General features: G+C 50.3%; 1 long non-coding RNA gene across 2 annotated transcripts in view; it reads right to left on the bottom strand.

Moving 5' to 3' along the window:
- The window catches only part of LOC134947787 (uncharacterized), a 151,495-nt gene extending 145,086 nt beyond the window's left edge, over positions 1-6,409 (bottom strand). For both annotated transcript variants that reach the window (XR_010182775.1, XR_010182776.1), the window contains exons 1-2: positions 6,122-6,409; positions 5,629-5,762 (exon numbers count right to left, since the gene is read on the bottom strand). This is a non-coding gene — a long non-coding RNA (uncharacterized LOC134947787). The remainder of the gene's footprint in view (positions 1-5,628; positions 5,763-6,121) is intronic.
- Between the last annotated feature and the right edge of the window lie 9,613 nt (positions 6,410-16,022).

The raw sequence follows: 16,022 nt of genomic DNA, 5'->3' as shown, positions 1-16,022 counted from the left end.
GCGGAACCACGGACAACCGCTTTTAACGCACACCAGTAATTTGGTAAAGAGGTGTCCGATGGGGAGTTAGTGTCTGTATACAGGGACATGCAATCGGAGATAATTTTTTTGGCCAACGTGTCGTGCAATAGATGGGGAGATAATCGCCATGATCTGGGGGGGATGGAAGCAGACTTAATGTGCCATTTCCAGTATATCGGAGCGTGGTCGGACCAGGTGATAGGAAGGATGTCGACCATACCAGAATCCTGTAAGGTCCATTTATCACATAACACAAGGTCAATTCGTGAGTATGAATTGTGAACTGGTGAGAAGAACGTGTAATCTCTACCTGAGGGGTTGCGAATGTGCCAGATGTCATATAGGTCGAACTCCGCTAAGATATTGCGTAGTGCTAATGAGGGGCCAGGGCGGGTTTTAGATGTAGTTGAAGAGGGCTGGGACGATTTATCAAGTTTAGGATCTAATACTAAGTTGAAGTCTCCTAGGAGGATTAGGGAGCCGACCCGGACCTTTTGAATAAGCAAGCAGAGCTTCCGAATAAAGGCCACCTGGTTCGAGTTAGGTGCGTATAGAGAGACTATAGTGACAGATCTACTTTCCAGAACACCCGTGAGAATCAAGTACCGGCCTGCTTTATCTGCAATTTGGGAGTGGAGAGTAAAAGGAACATTATCTCTAAACAGCAGAGCTACTCCATTTCTTTTAAAGGGGCCGTTAGCGAAATATCCTATAGGGAACCTGTGGTCTTTCAATACAGGGGGATTGTGGGAGGAAAAGTGAGTTTCTTGTAAGGCGACTATATCAGCTTTATACTTATGGAAGGAGGATAAGGCTAGTCTCCGTTTGTTGGGAGAGTTTAACCCCTTCACATTCAGTGTAAGAATACCAACCATAATTATTCAGTAAAAATACTATGCAGGTGACGGCATCCCATCCTGATGGGGGGGGGGGGAGGGGGGGGATAGAGAAAACATGGAAAAGGGGCAATAGACTCAAAAATCGTAAGTCAAAGGGAAAGGAAAAGTAAACCGACCCAGTACATCGGGTCTGCATAGCTACTGCAGGGGAAAAATGAATGCAGTAGATAAACGGGGGGCAGGCGGACTCTTCAGTCCACCCAGAGTCAGTGAGAGACAAATAGCTAATGTATAGGGAGAGTAAATACACATCTCCTTCTTGGTATAAGTGGGACGTGGGAAATAAACAAATATTAAAGAGACAAAAACGAAGCCTAAATTGGTATGGCCTATCTTACTAGCGGAAATTCCTCCGTCTGGAGTAATCAGCGTGTACTATAAAGATAGGCCCTTAAACAGATAAACAGGTAAACTAGGGAGTAAACTGAACAATCACATCTATGTAGGAGAGTATGTACTATGGTAACTAGCAAGGAGAAAATATAACTCGCCCAGAGGGATTCTATAACCAGAAGTGCAGCAGTAAACAGAGATATAATAAAGTCAGCATCTCTAACTAAATAAAGAAAGGCATGTTAGAACGTTCATTAATTACGTAGTGCGTTCACTCAGTGGCCCATTCCGAGCGAGGTGGGGGACGTCTCTCATGCGAGGATGGTAATTTCACAGAGATGTCCCAGTCCTCGAGCAGCTTCACTCCGGCTTCCAGCTCTGATATAGTAAACGAAGAACCGTCATAAAAGACAATCAGCTTCACTGGAAAGCTCCATCTATATCTGATATCTTGGGCCCGGAGGGCGGAGGTGATCGGAGCTAAACTGCGTCTCTTAGAGAGGGTGAGTGCGGAAAAGTCCGGGAACAATTGCAATCCTCCTAGGGTGTCGGAGTTCTCTGCAGCTCGAGTAGCTTGGAGAATACGTTCTTTAACGGTGAAGAAGTGTACCCGGAGTAACGTATCTCTAGGTAAGGAGTTGGAGATAAACCGAGGTTTAGGAAGGCGATGGATTCGGTCAATTAGCAGTTCCGCATCAGGTGCACCAGGTAGCAGTTTACGGAACAGGGCCATGACATATTCAGTCAGTTCCGAGTTGTCGACCGAGTCGGGTATTCCACGTATTTTAATATTGTTCCGTCTGGAACGATCTTCCATATCTGCCATTTTGTTTTTAAATGTGTCCAACTCGTTTTGTTGTTGGTCATGAGCTGTGATAAGATCGTTATGCGACGTCACCAGTTCTTCCAGTTTGCGCTCTAGAGTGTCGGTTCTATCCCCTATGGCTGTCAGCTCAACTTTGACTTCACGTATAGCAGCTGTGAGGTCATGAGTCAAGTCCGATTTGAAGGCCGTCAGGACCTGACAGAGGGTCTTCACAGTAAGAGGAGCATCAGAATTCGGGTCCACGCCCGACACTGAAAGCGAGCTGGACAGGTCAGGTGAGTAGGGGCTTTTCGTGGAGGGGGCCGACACTCCTCGAGGTGACGGGGATGTCTGATGTTGTTTCCTGACCGGGAGGGACACCTGAGGGGGCAGTGTGCCTTTTGCTTTTTTAGGTGCCATAATGAAAAAAAAATGGAGAGAAAATAAATTATCTGAGAGTGATGCAGCAGACGGATCCCTCTAGGCTAGTGCGTTATAAAGTAGGCAGGATGCATGTTTTTAAACGTAGTCCCATGTTAAACGATAAGACTCTGGGTGGAAAAGGCCCACATCAGGGGTCACATTGCGACGGGCTGTAGGAGTGTAGAGACGAGGGTCGCCTCAAGCCCGATATTGATGATAAGAAAGCACTGGACAGAGCTTGAGAGATTAGTATGAGAGGGCACAGTTAAATAGTAAAATGTACCTCTTTAAAATGTACCTTTTTAGCTGCAGTCAAATGTGTATTGTATGACTACAATAGAGTGAGGCCACTGGCAGATGTAGAGCAGGCAGAACTTGTGAACTAGTAGGCTGCTTCAGGGCTATTATGCAGTGGTCCTGGGTTTTGCTACTTCTGGCAGTATAGCTTTAGAATAGTTTCCAAGATGGCCGCCGCCAGAGCCACTAGCAGACAGACTCTCCTAACATCTGCTCTTCCCGGCCCAAGGGGGAAGTTTTTCTGCCCTCTGCAGGTACCTGAGGGTCTGGGGAGGGTCCCCTCTGGCCAGAGGGTGTGTGGGGTGCCCGCAGGAGGTCCGCCGGGTCCCGCCGCGGCCGCGAACGGGTCCCGGAGCTCGTCGCCGGGATGCCTTCAAACTCGAGGCCCCGGCTTCTGGAAGCTGAGTAGGCCGCGGGCTCGTAGCGGCGGAGATGGTCTCTCAGCTGTGCGGGGCTCCTCTCCAGATAGCCCACAGCCGTCAGCAGCTCACAGGGGCACAGTAGGGGCTAGGTGGATCAGTGCTGAGAGGGCTTGAGGGTGTTTTAGAGCCCTTTATTGCAGGAGCTCCAGCCCAATGTGTCTATGCAGGCTAGCGTCCAAGCCACGCCCCCATGTTGACCTTTTCTGTGTCGACCTTGTTCATGTCGACCTAATGGTTGTGTTGACATATTTCCTGTGTTGACCTAATTTGTCGACCTACAGTCCGGACTCCTCCCTGTACTGCTGGAATTGGACCCGGCCTCGCTGACCTCCACTACTAGTTCGCTTATCTCCTGCTCTCCGGCGGCTACTCCCTCTGACAATCCACAGCACCAAGCTTGCTGTTTGGCTCCTGCTCTCCATCAGCCACCACAGTGCACACACTGCAGGGCCGGCTCGAGGCATGTTCAAATCGAGCGGCCGCGCAGGGCGCCACCCTTAGAGGGCGCCGCGCGCTGGCGCCGCCATGTCTGAGCCTGGAGCCGGCCCTGTCCTGTAGCCTGCTGTCCTCCCGCTGGTATAGTGAGCTGTGCGCGCTATGCGGCGCCGGCGTCTGATGTCAGACACCGGCGCCGCACAGCGCGCACAGTTCTGTGTCAGACAGCGGCGCGCACAGCAGCACTCCCCCTCCCTCGGCACAGCAGGTACTGGGGGCATATGTGGCACTGTGGGGGGCATTTATCTGGCACAGTGGGGGCATTAATGTATCTGGCACTGTGGGGGGCATTCATTTATCTGGCACTGCATTTATCTGGCACTGTAGGGGCATTTATCTGTGCACTGTGAGGGGGCATTAATGTATCTGGCACTGTGGGGTCATGTATCTATCTGGGACTGTGGGGGCATATCTGGCACTCGGGGGGCATTAATGTATCTGGCACTGTGGGGGCATTTATTTATCTGGCACTGTGGGGGCATTTATCTGGCACTGTGGGGGGGCATTTATCTGGCACTGTGGGGGGGGGGGGGGCATTTATCTAGCACTGTGGGGGGGGCATTTATCTGGCACTGTGGGGGCATTAATGTATCTGGCACTGTGGGGGGCATTCATTTATCTGGCACTGTGGGGGGGGCATTAATGTATCTGGCACTGTGGGGGGGGGCATTTATCTGGCACTGTGGGGGCATTTATCTGTGCACTGTGAGGGGGCATTAATGTATCTGGCACTGTGGGGGCATTTCTGGCACTGTGGGGTCATGTATCTATCTGGGACTGTGGGGGCATATCTGGCACTGGGGGGGCATTAATGTATCTGGCACTGTGGGGGGCATTCATTTATCTGGCACTGTGGGGGGGGGGCATTAATGTACCTGGCACTGTGGGGGGGGGGCATTTATCTGGCACTGTGGGGGCATTTATCCGTGCACTTTGAGGGGGCATTAATGTATCTGGCACTGTGGGGGCATTTCTGGCACTGTGGGGTCATGTATCTATCTGGGACTGTGGGGGCATATCTGGCACTGGGGAGGCATTAATGTATCTGGCACTGTGGTGGCATTTATCTGGCACTGTGACGGGGCATTAATGTATCTGGCACTGTGGGGGCATTTATCTGGCACTGTGAGGGGGCATTAATGTATCTGGCACTGTGGGGTCATTTATCTATCTGGGACTGTGTGCAGTGGCGTAAGTTCGTCCCAGTCGCCCGGAGGCATGATAAATGTTGGTGCCCCCCTACATATACACACACATACCATATATTACTATCCGGCACTAAGGGTGAACAGTAGCAGCGAGCTCAGGTACCTTTCCCAATAGTAATATAGATACACATACAAAGGGGACGCACTCCAAGTCAGTCATTACAATAAAATAGACACCAGCATACCTTTATAGTACACCTACACACACAAAGCAGTTTAACACCTGGAGGTGGGCGGAAACGGAGCGTCAACGCAAACGCAGCGGCCCAAAACACGGTGGGTAGCTGTCTGCCTTTGCAGGCTGCATAGGCAGAGGACTACTCAAACCATGCAAAAGCACCACCGCTGTGTGATGCTTTCGCATGTCTGCGTGCGGGGAAGGGCCGGAGGGGGGGTGGCAGGACCCGGCATGCGGGGTAGACTTGCCCTGTGCTTGGCGTCCTTCCGCATGTCAGAGAAAATGATCGTAGATGTGTGTTTTTTCGCACATCTACTATCAGGTCTGAATTACCCCCTTGATTACATATTGCCAACGTAATGAGCAACTGTATTGGCCATCAATAACAAAATAAAAATAAAAACTAATTGCAGCCAATACTTACTAATAAAAGTGGATGCTGCCAGTGTAATTGCTATTAATTTCCCATGAAGGCATGTATGCATTGCAATAGTGATCCTTTTTACCATGCGTCCTGCCCCCCCCCCCCCCCTCTGTGTCCTCTTACCTTCCTGGATGGGACCTTTCCTGCTTAACTTGCAGACAGTGTTCAGCAAGGCACAGTACACCTTCCACCTGCCCCCATACTATCCAATCAGATCGTCTTCCATCTTCAGACATCCTCATCTCCCAGCACACTGTCTGAAGCAGATGAAGGGGGAAGTTAACCCTGCAGTGCCAGGCCCAGCTACAGCAGCCCTTTAATTACTGTGTGTGTGTGTATGCAGAACATGCGGGGGTCTGGTGTGTTACATAAATAAATCAGGTGCACTGACACAATCCTTAGGACTGACGACTCCCACCACATACAGTATCAGTTCCTGTGCTCCCACCCTGGGCCCTGGCTATAGGAATGGCAGTAAACAAACAGTTAACAGCAGGAGCTGCAGGAGGGGGAGATGAATAGGCAGTGGGCTGCACACAACACGGATGGACTGTGGCCGCGCAGATCAGATGTCAGTGAGTGTGCACTGTGCAGATGTCCCGAGACAGTGAATTACCTTACGCTGGTGATTAAGCAGCTTCACCTCTGACCACCCTGGCAGCTCTGTCCGGCAATACACAGCAAATGGCAGTGGAAACAGGTGTGCCTGTCACATCGTTTCCACTAACACACAGCTCGAGCCCAGCAGCCGCACACACTGCTCCCGGCTAACGGCACCCGGAAGTGGCAGCAGGACGGAGCAGGTAATAGGTTCTGTGTTGTGTTCCAGCTGCTGGAACGCAAACCCGAAAGCGTGGAGGCCAGCAGCAAGCTGCAGGGACTCGCATGGTGTCCTGCTGGACCAATCCGCCCGGCCCCCTCCATCTGCAAGAATGATTTACAAAAAAAAAAAAAAAGTAGCAGCGGGAGACAGTGGAGAAGCGCCCCCTTGAGGCCAGGAGCCCGGCGGCAGCCGACTCCACTGCCTCCCACAGTTCCGCCCCTGACTGTGTGGGCATATCTGGCACGGCTGGGGGGCATATCATGTAGTGTTCCCGTGTCTCAGTGCAATACCTGGCGCAAAGTGTCTAACGTGCTCTGCCTGGCGCAAAGTGTCTAACGTGCTCTACCTGTCGCAGTGTGTATAGGAGGTTCTACCTGGTGCAATGTGTATTAGCTGCACTTCTGTGTGGTCAGTGTAATGCGAATTGCCACTATTATGTGGCCGTGCCCCTTCCCCACGAAGCAACGCCCCTAAATTTTTGATGCGCGCCTTCGGCGCGCAAGGTCCGTGATTTTGGACGGAGCAACAAGCATTACAGTATGTACATCATTTTGCCCTTCTAACTTAAATATGTGCCCTCCCGAATGCAAAATGTGCCCTCCCCGTGATCAGCACCCCTGCCCTAAAACAATCCTAGAGTCAACACTATCATGTGTAGCTGGCACTGCTGGGGGGCATATCATGTGTAGCTGTCACTGCAGCGGGGCATGTCATGTCTATCTGGCACTGCTGGGGGGTATATCATGTCTATCTGGCACTGCTGGGGGGCATGTCATGTGTAGCTGGCACTGCTGCGGGGCATGTCATGTCTATCTGGCACTGCACTACTGTAGACATTATGTGTAGCTGGCACTATACTGGAGACATTGTGTGTAAGGAACACTACTGTAGCTGTTATGTGTAATGCCGCTAATTGTGTGCGTAGAGGGGGTGTGAAAATATATTTATTTATAGTGTGATAATATGAAGTTGCGAGGCTCCGCCCACTTTTCCAGGAGACCACGCCCACTTTTCCAGGAGCGCTATGGGAGGGGGCGCTTTGAAATTATCTCGCACAGGGTGCTATTAGGCCTGGAGCCGGCCCTGACACACTGCAATCACCTGCTCCCCACTAACATCTCTCTATCTGACTCCACTGGCAGCTTTTACTCTGCATCATCTGGACCTGCAGCAGACATTTGTCAGCTAACATTTTGCAAACATGTCAATACTGCATACTTGCTTACCCTCCCAGAAGCTGCGGGAGGCTCCCGATATTTGAAGCAGTCCCCCGCAGCCCCGGAAAGGTAGGTGACTCTCCCCCATCCTGCCCGCTTCCCAGTTAAGCGGGTAGGCTGGTGTAAAAATCACCGGCAATCACGGGGCAGCGAGAAGGGGGTGCGGCTAAATGACTGTAATGAGCCATTTAGCTCCGCCCCTTGCTGTAGACCCATGAATCGCGGTAATTTTCCTGAGTTGGGTGCGGACCTTAAGCTCCGCCTCTCGCTGTACACCCGCAAATTTCTGGGTGTTTCCTAGTGCTGGGGGCGGGGCCTAATGGCGAGACAGTTTGGCTCCGTCCCCGGAAAGTGATATGTTGCGTCTCCTATCCGGCTTCTCCCGGAGAGGAGAATGAAAAAGTCGGTAAGTATGCTATACTGAAGTAATGATTGCAACAAACAGCTATGCTTTCATCGCTTAGTGATCTGTGAAACAAGGGCCCTCATTCCGAGTCGTTCGCTCGGTAATTTTCATCGCATCGCAGTGAAATTCCGCTTAGTACGCATGCGCAATATTCGCACTGCGACTGCGCCAAGTAATTTAACAATGAAGATAGTATTTTTACTCACGGCTTTTTCTTCGCTCCGGCGATCGTAGTGTGATTGACAGGAAATGGGTGTTACTGGGCGGAACACGGCGTTTTATGGGCGTGTGGATAAAAACGCTACCGTTTCCGGAAAAAACGCAGGAGTGGCCGGAGAAACGGGGGAGTGTCTGGGCGAACGCTGGGTGTGTTTGTGACGTCAAACCAGGAACGACAAGCACTGAACTGATCGCAGATGCCGAGTAAGTCTGAAGCTACTCTGAAACTGCTAAGTAGTTTGTAATCGCAATATTGCGAATACATCGTTCGCAATTTTAAGAAGCTAAGATTCACTCCCAGTAGGCGGCGGCTTAGCGTGTGTAACTCTGCTAAAATCGCCTTGCGAGCGATCAACTCGGAATGAGGGCCAAGATCCCATCATAGATGGCTATGGCAGCAATGATATAATACACACTGGTAGGCGCTGTTGCCAATATATCTGATATCTCTGCAGAAAGCACTTTAATACGGATAGCGAAAACCAAAAATGAGCCTTTTTTCAGTGAAACCTCACATAATACAGCTTGTGTCTCTGATTCATTTGCCTGCAGGATCTTAAGTAGATATTGTTAACAGATCTGGATAATTTCTCTAATAATAAAAAGAAATATACAGTACTCAAGGGTTAAAATAAGCTCTAATCTTAATACATCACATAATGTCGTGAGTTAACACTTGCCTCTTTCTGCTGATATTCATAGTTTCATTTCAGTGCTAGTACTGGACTTTTTGTTAATCTTTTGCATTTATATGATAATGGGAATTCATCCGGTCTATTTATTAACTGTGACTAATCCCTTTAGCCAGGACCCCTATAATTTACACAGCTCATTAAACCAGGTGAAATGTAGGCTTGAATTTAGCCAGCCACAGACCCGAGTGGCACTCGATATACCGGCTGTCGGGATCCTGGCGCTCAGTATACCGGCGCCGGAATCCCGACCGCCAATATACCGACAACTTTTCTCCCTCTTGGTGTGTCCACAACACCCCTGGAGGGAAAATGCACCGTGCCCGCAAGGGGCTCTTTTGCACTAGCCCTGCTGCCAGCATTCTGGCGGTCGGGATCCCGGTGCCAGCATGCTGGGCGCTGGGATCCCGACAGCCAGCCAGCCAGCCATACTACACCCACAGAACCTGTGTAAATCACAGGTGTCCTGGTTAATAGCTGAGATGTGGGTGTTTTTAGCGTTACCTACTAAAGAAGACCCAGCAAGAGCCTGATGAAATTAAAAGGATCACTTGCACCACTGCCTATGTATTATCGCTGTAGTCATGTCAGTGGCAGGATTGCTTTGTAATATATATATATATATATATATATATATATATATATACACACACATATATGTTACTGGCATCTCGTACAGGCTTCCAGACCATGTGTGAACAGGCAAAGTCATTTCATGCATGTGCAGAGGCATCCAGGAGTGGCTGGTGATTCTGCATGCCATATCTTACCACTGCCAGCCAGTGTCTCTGATCTGTCTCAGCTGACATATTATTAGTCTATTGCAGCATTATACCTGATATTCCATTTCTGTATTTTAATAAATATACCTCTGTGATCTGCTCCTTCTATATACTGTGATCTGCTCCTTCTATATATGTGTAACATTTCTTTCTTCGCTGTCTATTGGGAATGGTTATTTTATCTGCATTTAATGCTGGGTTGTAGGCTGAAGATGGCGGGTCTATAATGGTGGAGGGTGTGCGGTGCACACAGACCCCTGGGTTCAGGGGGCCCCACACTGCACACCATGCATCCATATATACAGGGGCGGAACTCTGGGAGGCAGTGGAGTCGGCTGCCGCCGGGCTCCTGGCCTCAAGGGGGCGCATCTCCTCCACTGTCCCCAGTGCCGCTCACCGCGCTGCTGCTGCTGTCTGTGAGGGGAGGGGATCGCAGCGTGCGCCTCCCCTGCCCCTCACTCTCCGGCGGCGGCGCGCTTCAATTCAGCGCCGGTCCGTGAGCCAATCAGAGCTCGCGGACCGGCAGCTAAGGCTGCTGGTCCACGAGCTTTGATTGGCTCATGGACCGGTGCATAATTGAAGAGGGGACACAGCCGCCGGAGAGTGAGGGGCAGGAGAGGCGCACGCTGCACTCTCCTCCCCTCACAGACAGCAGCAGCAGCGCGGTGAGCAGCACAAGGGATGGGGGGGAGGGTCATCTATATGTGGCACTGGGGGCATTGCTGGCACTGTGGGGACCTGTATACCTGGCACTGGGGGTCATATCTGGCACTGTGGGGACACTGGCATTGGGGGCATAGCTGGCACTGTGGGGACCTGTATACCTGGCACTGGGGGTCATATCTGGCACTGTGGGGACACTGGCATTGGGGGCATAGCTGGCACTGTGGGGACCTGTATACCTGGCACTGGGGGTCATATCTGGCACTGTGGGGACACTGGCATTGGGGGCATAGCTGGCACTGTGGGGACCTGTATACCTGGCACTGGGGGTCATATCTGGCACTGTGGGGACACTGGCATTGGGGGCATAGCTGACACTGTGGGGACCTGTATACCTGGCACTGGGGGTCATATCTGGCACTGTGGGGACACTGGCATTGGGGGCATAGCTGGCACTGTGGGGACCTGTATACCTGGCACTGGGGGTCATATCTGGCACTGTGGGGACACTGGCATTGGGGGCATAGCTGGCACTGTGGGGACCTGTATACCTGGCACTGGGGGTCATATCTGGCACTGTGGGGACACTGGCATTGGGGGCATAGCTGACACTGTGGGGACCTGTATACCTGGCACTGGGGGTCATATCTGGCACTGTGGGGACACTGGCATTGGGGGCATAGCTGGCACTGTGGGGACCTGTATACTTGGCACTGGGGATCATATCTGGCACTGTGGGGACACTGGCATTGGGGGCATAGCTGGCACTGTGGGGACATATATATCTGGCACTGGGGTCATATCTGGCACGGTGGGGACACTGGCAATAGGGGCATAGCTTGCACTGTGGGGACATATATATCTGGCACAGGGGGGCATATCTGACACTGGGAACACTGACATTGGGGGCATAGCTGGCACTCTGGGTACATATATATCTGGCACTGGGGGCATATCTGGCACTGGGGGCATGGCTGGCACTTTGGGGACATATATATCTGGCACAGGGGCATAGCTGGCACTGGGGGGACACGTATATCTGGCACTGGGGGCAAAGCTGGCACTGTGTGGGGACATGTATATCTGGCACTGGGGCATATCTGGCACTGTGGGGACACTGGCATTAGGGGCATAGCTTGCACTGTGGGGACATATATATCTGGCACTGGGGCAGAGCTGGCACTGTGTGGGGACATGTATATCTGGCACTGGGGGGCATATATGGCACTGTGGGGACACTGCATTGGGGGCATAGCTGGCACTTTGGGGACATATATATCTGGTACTAGGGGCATAGCTGGCACCGGAGGCATATCTGGCACAGGAGCATAGCTGGCACTGGGGGGACACGTATATCTGACACTGGGTGCAGAGCTGGCACTATGTGGGGACATGTGTATCTGGCACTGTGGGGACACTGCATTGGGGGCATAGCTGGCACTTTGGGGACATATATATCTGGCACTAGGGGCATAGCTGGCACTGTGGGGACACTGGCATTGGGGGCATATCTGGCACTGGGGGGACAAGTATATCTGGCACTGGGGGTCATGTGTATCTGGCACTGTGAGGCATATATGTATCTGGCACTGTGGGGACATATGTTTCTGGCAGTGTGGAGGCACCCATTTTTTGACATTTTTATATGTATGTGGCACTGTACAGGGGCATTATAGGTGGTCTTCAGGTTGCCAACTGTCGGGATCCCGGCGCACAGTATACCGTCGCCGGAATCCCGACAGCCGGCATACCGACAGTTTTTCTCCTTCGTGGGGGTCCACGACCCCCCCTGGAGGGAGAATAAATAGCGTGGCGCGCGTAGCGAGCCCGCAAGGGGCTCATTTGCGCTCACCATGCTGTCGTTATGCCGGCGATATGTAGGGGGGGCACCAACATTTATCATGCCTCCGGGCGACTGGGGCGAACTTACGCCACTGCATATATAGTTATACTTACCTCTTTGTCATCTCCGTGGTCCCTTGTCGTTTGGTGACCTGGTGTTGCAGAGCAGCAGAAATCACAGGGAAAATGGTGTGGCAGCCATTTTCCCAGTGATTTATGTATGCACAGTACAAAAGTCCCTGGGAATAAGGCACAGGTGCCATTTTCTCGTAGACCTGTGCATGCGCAGTAAACTCTGGCTACTGCGCTGCTAGAGCAGAGGGGGCCCACGCGAAGTCTGCACTCAGGCCCTCCCTGTAGTTCAGTACTAGATGTACCAGATCATTTTCTTGCTGTCATTAATGGAGGAGTTTGTTCTATCTGTACCTGGTGGTCTTGGAAATGAAACAATCAATATAAAATGCAAGCCTTGATGTACGAATGTCCTTTATAAGAAATGGATGTCTTGGTCCCTGCCTACAGTGTCAAAGCAAATGAACAGATGAGATGCTAGGGCAGCGAGGTAATCATCTGTGTGCATCGAGTTGATACTCCTGGCTTATTTCAGTAAGATTACAGCTACAGCTCAGTAAGGCGGCATGCTTGTCCATCAGTAATATATCTCTAATGACGTATTTTGCTGTGAGCTCCGTATTCTCTACATTAAACTTCTCCAGGTATAGTTGCATGTAGAAAATTCGGAGCTCTGGTAAAGATACTGAGTATGCTGGTTTTGAAGGTGAGGATCTAGATAAGGTAAGGACTTCTGGTGGTCTTCAGGAAACCTTCATAAGTATGAAGATTGGAAATGAATTTTACCCTATAGTTCTTATTTTCATATACCTAGAAAAATATAAAAAAAATGCCAATAGGAGGTAATGGTAACAAGGATGGGGAAACAGAGGCATTGAATTTATACAATGCAGATGACTAAATTAGTCATTTGCATATTAAACATATTGATACACAGATAAAGCCAGCATATCATTATACCCTAATTGAATATCTACTTTTAGGTTTAAATTACAATGAATGAATGAATGGAATGAATGGAAGGTTGATAGATCTTTGTCATGGTGTAAAGCAAAGTTCCATGGAGGAGACACCCTGCTGTGTCTGCACTGCCAATATGGCACTTATACCACTTCATAGGAGGCGAAGAAGCTGAAATACAACATTATAAATCATTTGTCTCCATCTCATATCATCAATGAATTTTAGCTACATTATTGGAAATGGTAAGGTAGAATGGTTTTTGTAAAGCTGGACAATAGCTGTCCTTGTAGAAATGAATATATCCCCTTAAAGATACTCATCCGGACTTACAGTGGTCCTCAAGAAGTTGTGGAACTCCTGTCACGCCAACCCACTCTCCCTTGCTACCTAGTGTAAAATACATAATTTTAGATGCTTTCTTAACACTTCTGCCACTAGCTAAGACTACAATGTTAGTTAACCTAAAAAGACAAAATTCTGTTTTATGCCATCAGTGTCACACTTACTAACTTTTATGGCACCCAACTGGGGATTGTTTTTTTTTTTTTTTTTGCGGGGGGGGGGTTATGCGGTCCCCTCAAACCCATCTTTGCTACTTGGATGTTTTATGGGTAGGTTTTTTTTTATCCATATGTATCCCCTGTACTTGAGATTCTTTTCTTACCTACGTACAGTATATGGTGGTCTCTCTGCATTAGGGGACCTCTGAAGAAACTGAACCTCCTTGTGCAGACAGCGTCTTGAGCCAGTATTCAGTATGCATATAGGAGACCATGTGGTATGCTAGCCACCTGTTTGTGTAGGAATAATATGTCATCTTCATACAACAGAGGTACAACCAGATTTTATATAGTAATAGAAGTTTTGGTCCAGGGCTAAATGTGAAATCCCCTCAGGGGCGCACTCAGGATTTATAAATATTTGATTTTAGAGCGATTGGTGCCAGTAGTGAGGACTGCATAATAAGCATGTAACAAGCTATAGTCTGCTTCAAAGTGCAGTCTATGTAATATAGTACTTCTGCCATTTACAGGCCAGTGATCATGGTAATCCACTTACCAGATTCTTTCTGGTGCAATGACTGAGCACTCATATCCACAGACTCACACACATACCAGTACCAGTACTATGATTTCTTAAGAATTGATGTCTTAATGAAGATTACTCTTCCCCAGCCTTTCCCTTCTAATGCTACCAAGTGTGAACAGTATCTAGGCTCGCCCCTACATATCTACAGCCTTATCTTCCATGTGTGTCTCCAGAGTCTCTGCACTGCCATCTGCCCCTACTTCTCTCCAGCGCCAGCTGCCCCTGCATCACACCAGTGTCATCCATCCCTGCATCTCTCTAGTGCCAGCCACCCTTGCTTCTCTCCAGCGTCAGCCACCCCTACGTCACACCAGTGTCATCCATCCCTGCATCTCTCTAGTGCCAGCCACCCTTGCTTCTCTCCAGCGACAGCCACCCCTGCGTCACACCAGTGTCATCCATCCCTGCATCTCGCTAGTGCCAGCCACCCCTGCTTCTCTCCAGCTACAGCGGCTATTGCGTCTCATCAGCACCATGTGCCCCTGTGTCACACCAGTGTCATCCATCCCTGCGTCTCTCCAGTGCTATCTGCCCCTGCGTCTCCGCAGCTTCATCTCCTCTGCATCTCTACAGCACCACCCATACCCTCCAACATGACCCATTCCATTAAATACAAAATGCTCTGTTCCTGGACTTTCTTGCCAGTGGCAGTTACAGAGGTCCAAAATTCAAACAGGGGAGTCACACCAACTGCCAGTGAGTCTTGCCAGCGATGTTTGGGGTGGCAGTTGGTGAGTCTCCCTATTTGAATTTTGGACTATGCTGCAGCCTCACCTCTGTAACTGCCACTGGAAGAAAGTCCAGGAACAGAGCATTTTGTACCTAATGGAATGGGTCATGTTGGAGGGTATACACCACCCTCTTGCATCTCACCAGCATCAGGACACTCCCTTACTGTACTGTATGTATGCTTATTTTCTGCACCAGTCACTGCTGCCCCCACTTTATATCTATTACATTTTTCTGCCCCAGTCACTGATCCAGTGCCAGTACCTGCCCCTTTATACTTTGTGAACAATTCTCCTCATCTCTGTCCACTGTCTAGTCATATTTCTCTCTGTGACGTAAGTACTTGATGGCATCCCATACAACCCTATAGTTAGGCTATATCCAATTAATGTGCGCCCTGTTTCTAATTCCACCCCCCCCCTATGTACTGCAGCATATAGTGTATGCCAGCACCACCCATTTCTACCAGCACCCAGCACAGCACCCCAAGTCCCCAAGCACAAAGCCTCAGCATTTACATTACAAGCTCCATTCTAAACAGGAATCTATCACCGCTAACTGTCACACCAACTCATGTCACACAGCACAATCCCCTATAATCACTCAGAATGTGGGACAGCATGCCCGTGTCACCCAGCATGCCCTATACAAGCACAATAACCCGACACCCACCACCACGTACCAGTGAGCCCTGTGTCAACCATCACAGCTAGGGTTTCCACCTCTCCCTGATTTCCTGGATTCTCCAGGATTTGGTGGCAACCTTCCAGGAGGCTTTTCCTTTCACCCGGATTCCTGGCTTCTCCAGGAATAAGGGGACCCTGGGAGCACCAGCAGTGCTCCTTGGCAACCGAGGAACTCAGTGAATTACAGTGACTGTCTCGCAAGATGATGACATCAAATCTCGCGAGACTGTGGTCAGCCCAGACTGAGCCAAACTGCCGCGACGCAGCCATCGGCAGCTCTTCCTCAGCGTTTTCCGGGCTGCGGTGGTGAAGTAAAGCCGGCCCGGCTCATGTG

Source organism: Pseudophryne corroboree, chromosome 8 (assembly GCF_028390025.1).
Source record: "Pseudophryne corroboree isolate aPseCor3 chromosome 8, aPseCor3.hap2, whole genome shotgun sequence".
NCBI lineage: Eukaryota > Metazoa > Chordata > Amphibia > Anura > Myobatrachidae > Pseudophryne > Pseudophryne corroboree.
Note: the sequence above shows the minus strand (reverse complement) of the source record. Positions and strands in the feature narration are given on the sequence as shown.